This window comes from Leptonychotes weddellii, chromosome 7 (assembly GCF_054177405.1).
Source record: "Leptonychotes weddellii isolate Sample4059 chromosome 7, ASM5417740v2, whole genome shotgun sequence".
NCBI lineage: Eukaryota > Metazoa > Chordata > Mammalia > Carnivora > Phocidae > Leptonychotes > Leptonychotes weddellii.
This window is the reverse complement of record NC_138375.1, coordinates 37,665,352-37,680,054: the sequence shown is the minus strand read 5'-3', so window position 1 is coordinate 37,680,054 and position 14,703 is coordinate 37,665,352. Positions and strand designations below refer to the sequence as shown.

Below are 14,703 nucleotides of genomic sequence, written 5' to 3'. Positions count from 1 at the left end.
GATTTCAGCTCAGGTCATGGTCTCAGGGTCCTGGGATCCAGTGCTGCATCAGGCTCCGTGTTCAGCAGGGAGTCTGCTTGAGGATTCTCTCTCTCCCCCAGTCCCTCCCCAACTTGCGTGCACATACACACTCTCTTTTTCTCTCTCAAATAAGTAAATAAATAAATTTATCCTAAAAAAAAAAGAAGAAATATAGGCTGAGTAGTGCTATACGTATTAAAAAAAACTAAATTTGTAGCTACAAACTTTCTGAAAAAGAAAACTCCTAGCCCATATAAGTTTGGTGGTGAATTTTGCCAAACATTAAAGGAAGAAATAATACCAGTTCTAGAGAAATTTTTCCAAAAAACGGAACAGGGTAGAACATTTTCCAATTTATTTTATGAGGCCAATATTAACTGATACCAAAATCAGACAAAGACATTACATGAAAAGAAATCTAAAGCCCAAATATACCTCATGGACAGAGATGCAAAAGTCCTTGGCAACATGTTAGCAAGTCAAATCCAGCAACATATTAAAAGGTAACACATAATGAACAAGTGGGGGATGCAAGTGATAAGGAAAATCTGTGTCCTAAGATGGCCAACCAAGCCAGCGAGAGAGTCCCAGTCCTTGCTCGGGGCTCTTCCAGGTTCTTCTCCCTGCTCTGCTTCCCGCGAGCACCAATCTGGGTCCTTCTCCCTGCCCCGCTTTGTGCATGCGCCAAAAGTACCAAGTATGCGGAAGTAGAAGTGTATAAATTGCCCCCTTTGTGCTCGGGGCTCAGACCTTTGGACACCACAGTCCTCTGAGCGCACTGGTATTAAATAAACCTCCTGTCCTCCAAGATCTCCAGGTGCCGCTTGATTCTTCCATTGGGCGATCCAGTCCAGGTTCTGTAACACAAGGTTGGTTCAACATCTGAAAATAGATCAATGTAATTTACCATATCAGCAGATAAGAAAAGAAAAATAACTATTTCAATGATGCTGATAATGTATTTTAGCAAAATTCAACATCCATTCATAATAAAATCTCTAAAGAAACGAGAAGCTATGAAACTGAGAAATCTGTTCACAATGTCCCTTTGCCTAAAATCCTATACCATTTCTATTGTTCCTGTCCCCTCTAACTCTAGTACTCTGCCAGCTTTCTCTTCACTCATTCATTCAATATCTATCAGTATCTACTGTGTGGAAGGCACACAGTTGTAGGTGCTGGGGGACAGAGCTGTGAGCAAAATAATAAAAATTCTCTGCCTTCATGGAGCTTACATTCTAGCAGGTTAATGCAGCTCCTCATGGCTTCCTGCACACTCTGCTCAGTGGCCTTTCATTCCCTCACACTCATCATTTCCCTCCTGGCACAGGACCTCTGAGGGACATGCTGGTCCCTCTGGAATTCTTTTCCTTCTCATTTTTTTAAACGATTTTATTTATTTTAATAGAGAGAGAGACAGCGCACATGCACAAGTGAGGGGGAAGGGCAGAGGGAGAGGGAGAAGCAGCCTAGCAGGCTCTCCACTGAGCAGAGAGCCCGATGGACGTGCGACTCTATCCCAGGACCCTGGGAGCATGACCTGAGCCAAAGGCAGTTGCTTAACCAACAGAGCCACCCAGGCACCTGTCTCTCCCATCTTTGTAACTCTTACTTATTTTTCAGATGTTAGCTGAAGAGTCACTTCTGTAGGGAAGTCTTCCTTGATTTCCCTGCCTAGATGCCCTCCTCTTTTATATGCTCTTACTGTGCTTACTTTCCTTCTCGTTATAGCCCTTATTGTATAATTATTTATGTGACACTTTGATTGACCTCTAGGTCTCCAATGGATTATGGGCTCTGTGAAGGCAGGGGCTCTGTTTTCACTCAACAGTGTCACTAATACCCAGTACAGAGTAGGTGCTCATTCAGTATTGTTTAAAAGAGTGAATTTATGCCTTCCTCCAAAGCTTTATTAAATTTTGGCCTGGAATAGAATAAGAATTGGACTAAGAACCTGCTAAGAAAATAGCATCCAAGATGTGGAGAAAAGGGAATCCTCATGCATGGTTGGTGGGAATGTAAATTGGTGCAGCCACTGTGGGAAACTGTGGAGGTTCTTCAAAATATTAAAACTAGAAATACTATATGGTCTAGAAATTCCACTGCTGGGTATTTACCCAAAGAAAATGAAAACAAAACATTAATTTAAAAAGATATGCAGTCCTATGTTTATTGCAGCATTATTTACAATAGCCAAGATATGGAAGCAGCCTGTGTCCACCGATAGATAAATGGATAAAGAAGTGGTATATATACAATGGAATATTACTCAGCCATAGAAGGAATGAAATCTTGTCATTCCTGACAACATGGATGAACTTAGAGAGTGTCATGCTAAGTGAAATAAGTCAGACAGAGAAAGACAAATGCCATATGATTTCACTGATATGTGGAATCTAAAAAATAAAACAAATGAACACACATATATACACACACAATAGAAACAGTCTCATAAATACAGAGAACAAACTGGTGGTTGCCAGAGGGGAGGGAGTGGGGGATGGGCAAAATAGATGAAGGGGATTAAGAGGTATAAACTTCCAGTTGTAAAATAGAGAAGTCACAGGGATGAAAAGTACAGCATAGGAAATATAGTCAGTAATATTGTAATAACCTTGTATGGTGACAGATGGTAACTACTTACCCTGGTGAGCACTGCATAATGTATAAAATTGTTGAATCCTTCGGTTGTATACTTGAAACGAACATAACATTGTATGTCAACTACACGTCAATAAAAAAAGAAAGAAAACAGCATCAAAGGAAGCATTAAGTAATTTATTAGTGGTCTTTAAATTAGTCATCAACCTGTCTAACCATATCTGGATTCACCCTATCGTTTTTCCACTTCATTTGTGGGATCTCAGGGGAGGCTTTTGAAGTTCAGCGCACTGTGTGAACTGCATTCCTCTGCTCTGCTGACTTATCCACAAGGCGAATGAGGTTTGTTTTGTGTAACTAGATTTTGTGCATACTCTTACCAGACTTGGTCCTCCATCCTCTCCCATCTGTAAAGTGCTGGGCTCCATCAGGCGATTTCCCACATTCCTTCTGACCAAAGCTTTAGGAGCAGGGGCTGGGGCCCTGCACACTCACCAGTGAGGACTTGGCTCACCGTTGCTGCTGGGACCCAGGTGAGATGCTGCGCCCACAGCTCCAGCTTCACCCAGAGAGCCGCGGGAGGTGCTTGCAGAGAGAGGCTGGGTGGGGATGGCTTTCTCACTGGCAGGCAAGGCAGTGTGGGCCAAGTCAGTCAGGGGAAAACAAGAACAGCAGCTTTGATTCCTGGGATGCTCTCTGCCCTCCTCCCCCACCCTGACCTCCCCCACAGGAACTTAACTGTGTATCTCAGTCCTAGAATGTGAGGAATGCGCCAGAGCCTGATAGGCCTGAAGCAATCTGCAGAGAGGCAGGGAGGAGCACTGCTCCCCAGTCAGAGGCCTGACAGTGTAAGGACTCTGGGTCCTGAGGGCTGGGCTGCCCCTCCCCTCCTCCCTGGGCTTCCTGCTGCAGCTGGATCTCAAAGGGGGCATTGTGCATTGAGCCCGCTCTAGGTCCCTCCCTTGTCTGCTAGGAGGTTGGAGAAGGGGCACTGTTAGAAAGGTGCCCCCACCAGCCTGTTAAGACTCATGTCCCTTGGAAGGATGGTGCAGACACAGGGGGTTGTTTCTGAGTCCCCGAAAGCAGTCTGTCCTCTGTCCGTTGGCTTTTACTATTTTTTTCCCAAAGAAACAGCTGTTTAGTTTCATATTCTTCATTTTTTTCCAGTTTTATTGAGATGAAGTTGACACACAGCACTGTAGAAGATTAAGGCATACAGCATAATGATTTGACTTATTGTCAAATCACAATAAATTTAAATTAAATGTCTATGTGTTCAGTTTCTATTTGATTTCTGCTCTTCCTTTACTATTTTCTTTCCTCCTTCCCCTTGCTTGTTTCGTTGGTTCTGCTTAGACAACTGATTTGAGACTGTCTTCTTTGCGCATATAAGCATGTGATGTTTTAAAGCTCCCTTTAAGCACTGCTTTTGCTGCATCCCCCAAATCTTGATAGGTTGATTTCATTGCATTCAAACTATTTTTTAATTTCCCTTGTGATTTCTCCCTCATCCCTTGAGTTATTTAGGAGTGTTTTGTTTAATTTGCACATATCTGGGGATTTTCCAGATATTTCTCTTTTATTGATTTCTAATTCAATTCCTTTGTGTTCAGAGAACATTCGTGGATGATTTCAATTTTTTGAATTTCTTGACATTTGTTTTTTGTCTCGGAATATGTTCTTCTTGGTGAATGTTTCATATGTGCTTGAAAAGACTGTCTATTCTGATGTTTTTTGGGGAGCATTGTTATATAAATGTCAATTGGGTCAAGTTGATTGAAAGTATTCAAGTCTTCTGTATCCTTACTGATTTTTTGTGGTGGTGGTGGTTGGGGTTTTTTTTTTTTTTTTTTTGGTCTACATGTTCTATTAATTCCTGTGAGAGAAGTGTTGCAATATCCTGCAAAAATAGTAGATTTTATTAGTTATTTCAGTTTTGTTACTTATTGCTTCATGCATTTTAAACTGTGTTGTTAGGTACATGCATTTTTTTTTTTTTAAGATTTTATTTTTAAGTAATCTCTACATCCAACCTGGGGCTCAAACTCACAACCTGGAGATCGCATGCCCCACTGACTGAGCCAGCCAGGTGCCCCAGTACATACACTTTTTTTTTTTTTTAAAGCAGGCCTCACACCCAGCATGGAGCTCAATGTGGGGCCTGAGCTCACTCATGCCTCTGAGATCAAGACCTTAGCTGCAATCAAGAGTCAGATGCTTAATCGACTGAGCCACCCAAGTGCCCCAACTTTTAAGATTGTTATATCTTTTTAACAAATTAGCCCCTTTATTAATGTCCCTATTTATCCTTGGTCATGTTCCTTGTTTTGAAATTCACTTTAATTGATATGAGGCATTTCCTTTGATTGGTACTTGAATGGCATTTCTCTTTTTTTTTTTTTTAAAGATTTTTATTTATTTATTGAGAGAGAGAGAGAGAATGATAGAGAGAGAGCATGAGAGGGAGGAGGGTCAGAGGGAGAAGCAGACTCCCTGCTGAGCAGGGAGCCTGATGCGGGACTCGATCCCTGGACTCCAGGATCATGACCTGAGCCGAAGGCAGTCGCTTAACCAACTGAGCCACCCAGGCACCCTTGAATGGCATTTCTATTTTTATCCTTTTACTTTTAACCTAGTTATGTCTTTATATTTATATATTTCATTCCCTTTATCCAATCTGGCAATCTCTGAATTTTAAATGGAGAGTTTAGGCCATTTTTATTTAATGTAATTATTATTTGGTTGGGTCTAAATTTACCATCTTATTATTATTATTATTAATATTTAGAGAGAGAGAGAGAGAGCACATGTACACACCCGCAAGCATTTGAGGGAGGGGCAAAGGGAGAGAGAAAATCTTAAGCAGGCTCCACACTCAGCTCAGAGCCCAACTTGGGGTTTGATCTCAAGACCCTGAGATCATGACCTGAGTGGAAATCAAGAGTTGATGCTTAACTGAATGAGCCACCCAGAGACCCCAATTATTATTATTTTTTTATTCCACTTGTTCTTTGTTCCTTTTTCCTCTTTTCCTGCCTTCTTTTGGTTTGACTATTTTTTAATGTTTGATGATTATATTTAATAATGATTATATTTAATATTAGGTATACTTTTTTAAATTTTAAAACACACCTTAACAAATTTAAAAGAATAGAATAAAACAATTTTTGCTATCACACTACCATGGAATTAAGCTAGAAATCAATAATAGAAAGATAACTGGAAAATCCCAAAATATGTGGAGATTAAACAATACACTTTTAAATAACACATGGATTCTAGAAGAAATCTCAAGAGAAATTTAAAAAATATTTTGAACTCAATGAAATTGAAATAATAACTTATCAAAGTTTGTGGGATGCAGTGAAAGCAGTGCTTAGAGAGAAATTTATAACACTGAATATATCAAAAAAAAGGAAAGACCTAAAATTGATAATCTAAATTTCCACCTTAGGAAACTAGAAAAAGAAGAGCAAATGAAATCCAAAGTAAGTAGAAGAATAGAAATGATAATTAGAACAGAGACCAATGAAATTGAAAACAGGAAATCAATAGAGAAAAATTAATGAAACCAAAAACTGGTCTTTGAAAAGATCAATAAAAAGATAAAAAGTAAAATAGATGAAAAAAAGAGGGAGGACACAAATCACTAATATCAGAAATGAAAAGGGGTCATTATTACAGATCCCATGGAAATTAAAGGATAATAAAGGAATACTATGAACAACTCTATGCCCACAAATCTGATAATGTAGACAAAATGGACTAATTCCTTAAAATGAACAATCTGTCCAAAGTCACACAAGAAGAAATAGATGATTTGAATGGGCCCATATCTATTAAAGAAATTGAGTCAATAATTAAGAATCTTCCAAAACAGAAAGAACCAGACCCAGATGGGTTCATGGGTGAATTCTACCAGATGTTTAAGTTAGAAGTTATACCAAAGCTCTAAAAATCTCTTTTAGAGGTTAGAAGCAGAGGAAATACTTCCTAATTCATCCTATGAGACCAGCTTTACCTTAATACCCAAACCAGACAAAAACATTACAAGAAGAGAAAACGACAGACCAATATCTTTCACGAGCATAGATGCAAAAGTCCTCAACAAAATATTAGCAAATTGAATCCAAAAAAGTATAAAAAGACTTACATACCATGACAACTGGGATTTATCCCAGATATGCAAGTAGGTTTAACATTCAAAATCAATTAACGTAATCTATCCCATAGAAAAATCACATAATCATGTGAATAGATGCAGAAAAAGCATTTAATAAAATTTAACACTCATTCATGATAAAAACTCTTAGTAAGTTAGGAATAGAGGGGAACTGTCTCAACTTGATAAAAACGATCTACAAAAAACCTACAGCTAGCATCATACTTAATTGTGAGAAACTCAAGACTTTTCCTCTAAGATCAGATACAAGGCAAGCATGTCCCTACTCACAATTCTGTTTCAACATTGTACTGGAAGTCCTTGCTCATTAGTAAGGCAAGAAAAGGAAACCAAAGGTATACAGGTTGGGAAGGAAGACTTAAAACTGTCATTGATCATCTGTATATAATATGTGATTATAGCAAGATTTCAAGATACAAAGTTAACATATAAAAATCAATTGCTTTTCTAAATACTAACAATGAACCAGTGGAATTTGAAATTAAAAACACAATACCATTTACATTAGCACCCACCAAAAGGAAATACTTTTAACAAAATATGTACAAGTTCTTTAGGAGGAAATCTATAAAACTCTGATAAATGAGATCAAAGAAGAACTACATAAATGGAGATAATATTCCATGTTCATGAATAAGAGGAAGACTCAATATTGTTAAGCCGTCTGTTCTTCCCAGCTTGATCTATAGATTCAATGCAATCTCCATCAAAATCCCAGCAAGTTATTTTATGGATATTGACAAAATGATTCTAAAATTTATATGGAAAGGCAAATGACTCAGAATAGCCAACACCATATTGAAAGAGAAGAACAAAATTGGAGGACTGCTGCTACCTGACTACAAGACTTACTATAAAGCTGCAGTAATCAAGACAGTGTGGTTTTGGCAAAAGACAGACAAATAGATTAATGGAACAGAATAGAGAGCCCAGGAAATAGACTCCTATAAGTATAGTCAACTGATCTTTGACAAAGGGCAAAGGCAAAAGAATGGAGCAGAGATAGTCTTCTCAACAAACGGGGTGCTGGAATAACTGGACATCTAGACCTGTGTCTGGTCTAGACACAGACCTTACACCCTTCCCCAATAATTAATCAAAATGGATCACAGACCTAAATGTAATCTATGAAACTATAAAACTCCTAGACAATAACATAGGAAAAAACCTAGATGACCTTGGGTATAGTGATGCCTTTTTAGATATGACACCAAAGACATGATCCATGGAAGAAATAATTGATAAACTGGACTTCATTAAAATTAAAAACAAAACAAAACAAAACAACTGCTTCTGGGAAAGACAATGTCAAGAGAATGAGAAGACAAGCCACAGACTGGGAGAAAACATTTGCAAAGAATATACCTGTTAAAGGACTGGTGTCTAAAATATGCAAAGAACTATTAAAACTCAACAATAAGAAAACAGCCCAATTAAAGAACAGGCCAAAGACCTTAACAAACACCTCACCAAAGAAGATACGCAGAAGGAAATAAGCATATGAAAAGATGTTCCTCATCCTTTGTCATAAGGGAAATGCAAATTAATACCACTACATACCTATTAGAATGACCAAAATCTAGAACACTAACACCACCAAATGCTGATAAGGATGTGGAGCAACAGGAATTCTCATTCATTGTTAGTGGAAATGCAAATGGTACAGATGCTTTGGAATACAGTTTGGTGGTTTCTTTCTTTCTTTTTTTTAAGATTTTATTTATTTATTTGACAGAGAGAGACAGTGAGAGAGGGAACACAAGCAGGGGGAGTGGGAGAAGCAGGCTTCCCGCAGAGCAGGGAGAATATTATTCAGTGCTAAAAAGAAACAAGTTATCAAGCCATAGAAAGACATGGAGGAAACTTAAATGCATATTACTAAGTGAAAGAAGCCACTCTGGAAAGGCTATGTACTGTACGATTCCAGCTATATGACACTCTGGAAAAGACAAAACTATGGAGACAGTGACAAGATCTGTGGTTATAGGGGAGGGGAGTTGTGATGAATAAGGAGAGCACAGAGGATTTTTAAAGCAGTGAAAATATTCTCTATGATATTATAATGATGGCTCTGTGTCATTATACATCGTCCAAAGCCATAGCATATCCAACACCAAGAATGAATCCTAAAACTATAGACTTAGGGTGATTATGCTGTTTCAATGTGGGTTCATCCTTGGTAAATATTGTACCATTCTGGTGAGTCATGTTAACGGGGGAGGCTGTGCATGTGGGGGTGGGTAGTAGGTATATAGGAAATCTCTGTATCATCTTCTCAATTTTGTTGTAAACCTAAAACTGTTCCAAAAAAGTTAAAAAAAATCAACAGAGCCTCAGGGACATGGGAGACAATATCAAAAGTTCTAACATTATAGACTCCCCACATAATTGGACTCCTCAAATAAGAGGAGAGATAGAATGGGGCCGATATCTTCTCAAAGGTACAAATTCAAGAAGCTCCGTAAGATAAATTAGAAGAAAAGTATATCTAGTCACATCATAGTCAAAGTGTTGAAAACCAAAGGTAAAGAGAAAATACTGAAAGAGCTAGGGGAAAAGACACATGACATACAGTGGAATATGACAGACTTTCTACTTTGACCAAACTTGAATCAAGTTCCTCTGAGTCTTTTTTCTGATTAGGTCCCAACCTTAGGCTCTGTCCTTGGTCCACCTAGTTCAGGGTTAGGAAGAATCCTGCTGAGTCAGTTTAGCAAAAATTCCTTACTTAGTATCTGATCATCCTCGATGTCTGATAAAATTCCTCATCTACCCTCAATATCTTATCATCCTGGCTTGCCTTCAGCAAGAATTCTGTTGAGCAAGCCCAGCAAGAATCCTCCTATTCCTGATGTTTTGTGTCAGTAATTTTCCATTTACTTCCCCCTATCCTATTACTTGGCTATAAATTTTCACTTTTCTTCATTGTATTTGGAGTTGAGCCTAATCTCTCTCCCCTACCGCAAAACCCTATTGTAATAGTCCCTTCTTGAACAGACTCTCTTATCATCTTTAACAAGTGTCATGAATATTTTTTCTTTACAAAATATCAATTCCAAAGACATCTGATTTCCCATTACAAACCATGGGGGCCAGAAGACTATAAAACAACACTAATTGATAAGGAGTGATTCTCAGAGCTGACTAAAAAAAGGTGAGACCTAATGAATGCTATTCATGATATATACACTTTAAACACAAGGAGAGATTAAAAGCAAATGGATTGGAAAAGATATCATGTAACCTGTAAGCACAGGAAGGCTGGAGTGGCTGTAGTACACAAAAACATGCAATCATTAATGTGTGGGCTCAATAATAGGTCCTTAAAGTATACAAAGAAGCAATTGAAAGAATTAAAGGGAGAAATAGAAATTCTACAATAACAGTTGGGGTCTTAACACCCTCAGTAATGAAAAGAACAAAAAAATCACACATAATTGAAAGAACACAAAAGTCGGTAAAAGGAAAGGTCATCTGAAAACAATCATCTTGACATAATCAATATTTAGAGAACACTATATCCTATCACCACAGAATAGATATTTTTTTCTCTCATGCACACAGTACCTTTATTGAGACAGACCCAATTTGTGAAGAATATGACCCATGCTCAAACTCATACTTCATCTGCATATGGTCTAGACACCACAACCAAATACATTGTTGTAAGGACATTAATTTTGGCTATGACATTTACTTGTTTATAAATCTTCCATCACTCACCACTGCCTACAAGGTTAATTTAAATCTCTTCAGACTGACATACAAAATGAAGCACAATCTGCCTGCCATCTTCCACCCCCTATCATCATGACTCATAATGCTCCATCTCATGTAATTTTTTTTTTGGCCATAGTTCATGTGGACTCTGTATTATCTGCCAAACATACATTGCACATTTGACTGCCAAGTCTTCATCCATTTCTTTCCCACTACTTTTTATGCCCTCCCTCATATTTTCACCTAGGATCATCTATATCCTCTGAGGTTCAGACTGCCTCAAAGGTATTTGGGGGCCATGTGAGAACATCATGTGTTTCCATCAGTTCACCAGCTGTATGACTTAGGACACGTTAATTTCTCTGCCTATGCCTCAGTTTTCTCATCTGTAAAATGTGTATAATATTAGTACTTGCCTAATAGGATTGTCATGAACTTTAATGAGCTAATGCATGTGAGACACTTAGGATGGTGCCTGGCACAGTGTGTATGATCAATATGTGCTAGTTCTTATTTTGTGGTTATTATTGGTGGTAACTTTTGAGAGACCATTTTATTTTATTTTATTTTTTTAAAGATTTATTTATTTATTTGACAGAGAGAGACACAGCGAGAGAGGGAACACAAGCAGGGGGAGTGGGAGAGGGAGAAGCAGGATTCCTGCCGAGTAGGGAGCCCGATGCGGGGCTCCATCCCAGGACCCTGGGACCATGACCTGAGCTGAAGGCAGCCGCCTAACCAACTGAGCCACCCAGGCGCCCCCGAGAGACCATTTTAATTAGATGGTGGGACAGGTGTCAGATTTTGTAATTTTCTTATGGGCTTCTGCATCTCAGCCAGCATTTCCTTAGCATAATCTCCAAACTGGCTGTTGCTAGAGAGATTAGAAGCATACCCGCAGCTCCGTTTGCAGAAATGCGGTGGATCTAACCAGGTCTAATTTCATCAGGGCCTTTTTGTGATGAAATGGATTGTCTACCCTGGCCCTCCAATATCCTCTATCCCCTCCCTGAATTTCAGTAAGTCAGTATCACTAAATTAATTTATCACATTTTAGCCGGCTTAGTTGTAGGGGATACACTCTCGCCATGAAGAACACCACCCCTTGTATCGCAGTGGGGGCATGAGAACTTCTCCTTATTTCTGCAAGTCTTCTGTGGCCTCTCCACCTGGTCACCTGTGGGACCCCATCACCAGAGACTGCACATTGCGTAGGGAAGGGGAGAGTGAGCCAGGAGACGGGGAGAGGTGGAAGAAGGAGGGGAGAGAGGAACTGGCTCATTGCCCCCACCCAAATACACTCTAGATCACAGACCTCCCCAAAACACAGCAATGACGGAAAAAGCCCACAAACCACCTGGCCACAAAGTCGCGGCCAGGGTGTGGAGTCCTGGGAATCATCCTGTGTGCTATGTAGGTGGTCTGGCCACTGGGTGTCACTCTTAGTCTGTGTTCCTTTGGTTTGGTATCAGGTTTCTGGCATTTGCTGGTCTCCTTCTTCTTCCCACAGGCTCCCTCCCTGTGCTGATCTATCTCCCTTGGCAGGCTTTACTGACTGCGTAGACAGTGCACTGAGAGTGAAACGACCCCAGAAGCGGATTTCTGATCTGCACCTGGGAAAGTAGCCTGTGTGTCACAGAAACAAGCAGTAACTAGTTCTATAGCCACAGCACCCAGGAAGTGAACTCTTAAAACATAGAAATATTTCATTAATTTTATCATTTATTGCTGTTATTTCCTCCTTTATATATTATTTGATTTTTATTTTATTAATCTATATTCTTATCTTTTTATTTAGTTCTTTCATTCTATTAAATCGAACACGTAGATTAAATGGAAATTAAACCCAGGCAGAAGGACTGGGAGGAAAGACCTGAACACAAAAAACCTTTAGAGAAATAGAAATCATATTTAACAAAACCTATTATTTTTACTTACCCTCTTTAGAACTTGGTGGGATTTTCAATTGAAGATTCATGTCTTCAATTCTGGAATATTCTCCATCGTTTTCCTTGTGAATACTGACTCGTGAGTCTCTCCTGTGGAAGTTCTAGTAGATTATGCTGGGCATCTCATTCTATGTTCCAACTTTCTTGGTTAATTCTTCCGTTTTCTTGTTTCTCCATGCTATCTGAGTGATTTCTGCAAATCTATGCTCGGGTCCATTAGTTTTTTTTCTCTGCTGTGCTGAATCTTTTGTTTAACTTATCCAGTGAGTCCTTAATTGCAGTGACTTTGTTTTTTGTTTCCAAGAGTTGAATTTTGTTATTTATCAAATCTGTCTGTCCCTCTTCCTATAATACTCTATTCTTTCATTATGGTTCCTAAGTTTAAAATTTTTTTTTTTTTAAGTAGGCCATGCCCAGCGTGGAGCCCAACGTGGGGCTTGAACTTATGACCCTGAGATTGAGATCTGAGCCAAGATCAAGAGTCAGACATTTAACCGACTGAGCCACCTGGGTGTCCCAGTTTAAAAATCTTTTAAATTACTTTGACCTGCTTGTTCTTTCATTTCCAGCTCTATTATTTCCCATTCTTGCAATGCTGATTTATGGGCTGGCTGCATCTGCTGGTTTTCTCTCTCAGTAGTTAATTTCCTTATGTGATTTGTATCTCTTTATGATCTATGGTTGATCCTTGAACAATGCAGGGGTTAGGAATGCTGACCTCCTGTGCAGTTGAAAATCTGTGTGTAACTTTTGACTCCCCCCAAACTTAACTATTAATGCCTACTGTTGACTGGAACCTTTACTGATAACAAAAACAGTCAATTAACACGTATTTTGTATGTTCTATGTATTATATACTGTATTCTTACAATAAAGTAAGCTAGAGAAAAGAAAATGTGATTAAGAAAATCATCAGGAAGGAGAAAGAGTGGGTCTCCGGCAGGCAGAGGGAGCACCGAGGAAGCATTAATGACCTTCTACAACAAGGTGAAACGAATAAAGAAGAGAGATTCAGTTCTAACATCCAAAAATCAGACTGAAAGATTGATCTGTCCTGGTTCCTCCGACTTTACTTTGAACCCATTTGAAGTTCTTCAGATGGATCCTGAAGTGACAGATGCAGGAATAAAAAAGTTTTGACCAAAATGAAGATGATGCTGACAGCACAAAAAGCTTTTGAAGCTGTGGACAAAGCTTAGAAGTTGCTCCTGGATCAGGAACAAAAGAAGAGGGCCCTGGATATCATTCAAGCGGGAAAAGAATACATAGAACACACTGTGAGAGTGAAAAAAGCAATTAAGGGGGAAGGAAAACCTACAAATTTGGGGAAGGATGATCCTGAGCTGTTCAAACAAGCAGTAAGTAAGAACAGACTAGGGGTGCCTACCTTCGGCTCAGGTCATGATCCCAGGGTCCTGGGATTGAACTTCCATCAGGCTTCTTGCTCAGCTGGGAGTCTGCTTCTCTCTCTCCCTCTGTTCCCCCCCGCTCCCCTCCCCCAGCTTGTGCTCATGCGCTCTCTCTGTCTCAAATAAATGAATAAAATCTTAAAAAAAAAAAAAAAAAAAAGAACAGACCATAAAACTCTTTGCTGACCTGGAAATTAAAAGGAAAGAGGGAGAAGCCAACGAGATGCATGAAAGGAAGAAGAGATAGAAGCTGGAGAAAAAGCCAAATGAGAAAAGGAGTGGCAGAAAAACTTTGAGGCAAGTCGAGATGGTCGTATGGACAGCTGGCGAAACTTCCAGGCAAATCCAAAGGCGCAGAAAGAAGAAAAACTGGACCTTCCTGCCACCATCAAAAGTAATAATGGAATGGCGTGAACCACAGAACCTTCCCCCAACTGTCTCCACTCTTGCTTTGAAGGACTCATTCTTTCCTCCCATTTCCACCCCAACATAGAGTAGTATTTGCTTTTTAGTCCACTTTGTTTTCAATACAATTTAATGGCGATCAGAATAAGTCCTTTGCACATTGAAATGAGGAGTTGGGTTTAAAACGAAACCTCCCCCACCACGCGTGGACCAGGTGCCTTCCTTTCCTGCAGCCCATAATGTAACATTTTGTACTTCACCGAATTGTGATGGTTGGAAACTTCATGTATAGTTTGTGGAAATCAACCAATTAAATGTTTTGAGTTAAAAAAAAAAAGAACATCATAAGGAAGAGAAAATACATTTACAGTACTGTATTTATCAAAAAATGCACGTTAAGCGGACCCGTGAAGTT

At 39.2% G+C, this 14,703-nt stretch overlaps 1 long non-coding RNA gene and 1 pseudogene across 1 annotated transcript; one reads left to right on the top strand and one right to left on the bottom strand.

The window, feature by feature from the left end:
• Positions 1–354: 354 nt before the first annotated feature.
• LOC145722586 (uncharacterized) lies at positions 355–5,913 on the bottom strand. Its single transcript, XR_014146933.1, has 3 exons — positions 3,003–5,913; positions 2,666–2,745; positions 355–903 (listed from the first exon to the last, which is right to left on the bottom strand). It is a non-coding gene; the product is annotated as an uncharacterized LOC145722586 (long non-coding RNA).
• Positions 5,914–11,648: 5,735 nt separating this feature from the next.
• Positions 11,649–14,477, top strand: LOC145722515 (dnaJ homolog subfamily C member 8 pseudogene; annotated as a pseudogene).
• The last annotated feature ends 226 nt before the right edge of the window (positions 14,478–14,703 follow it).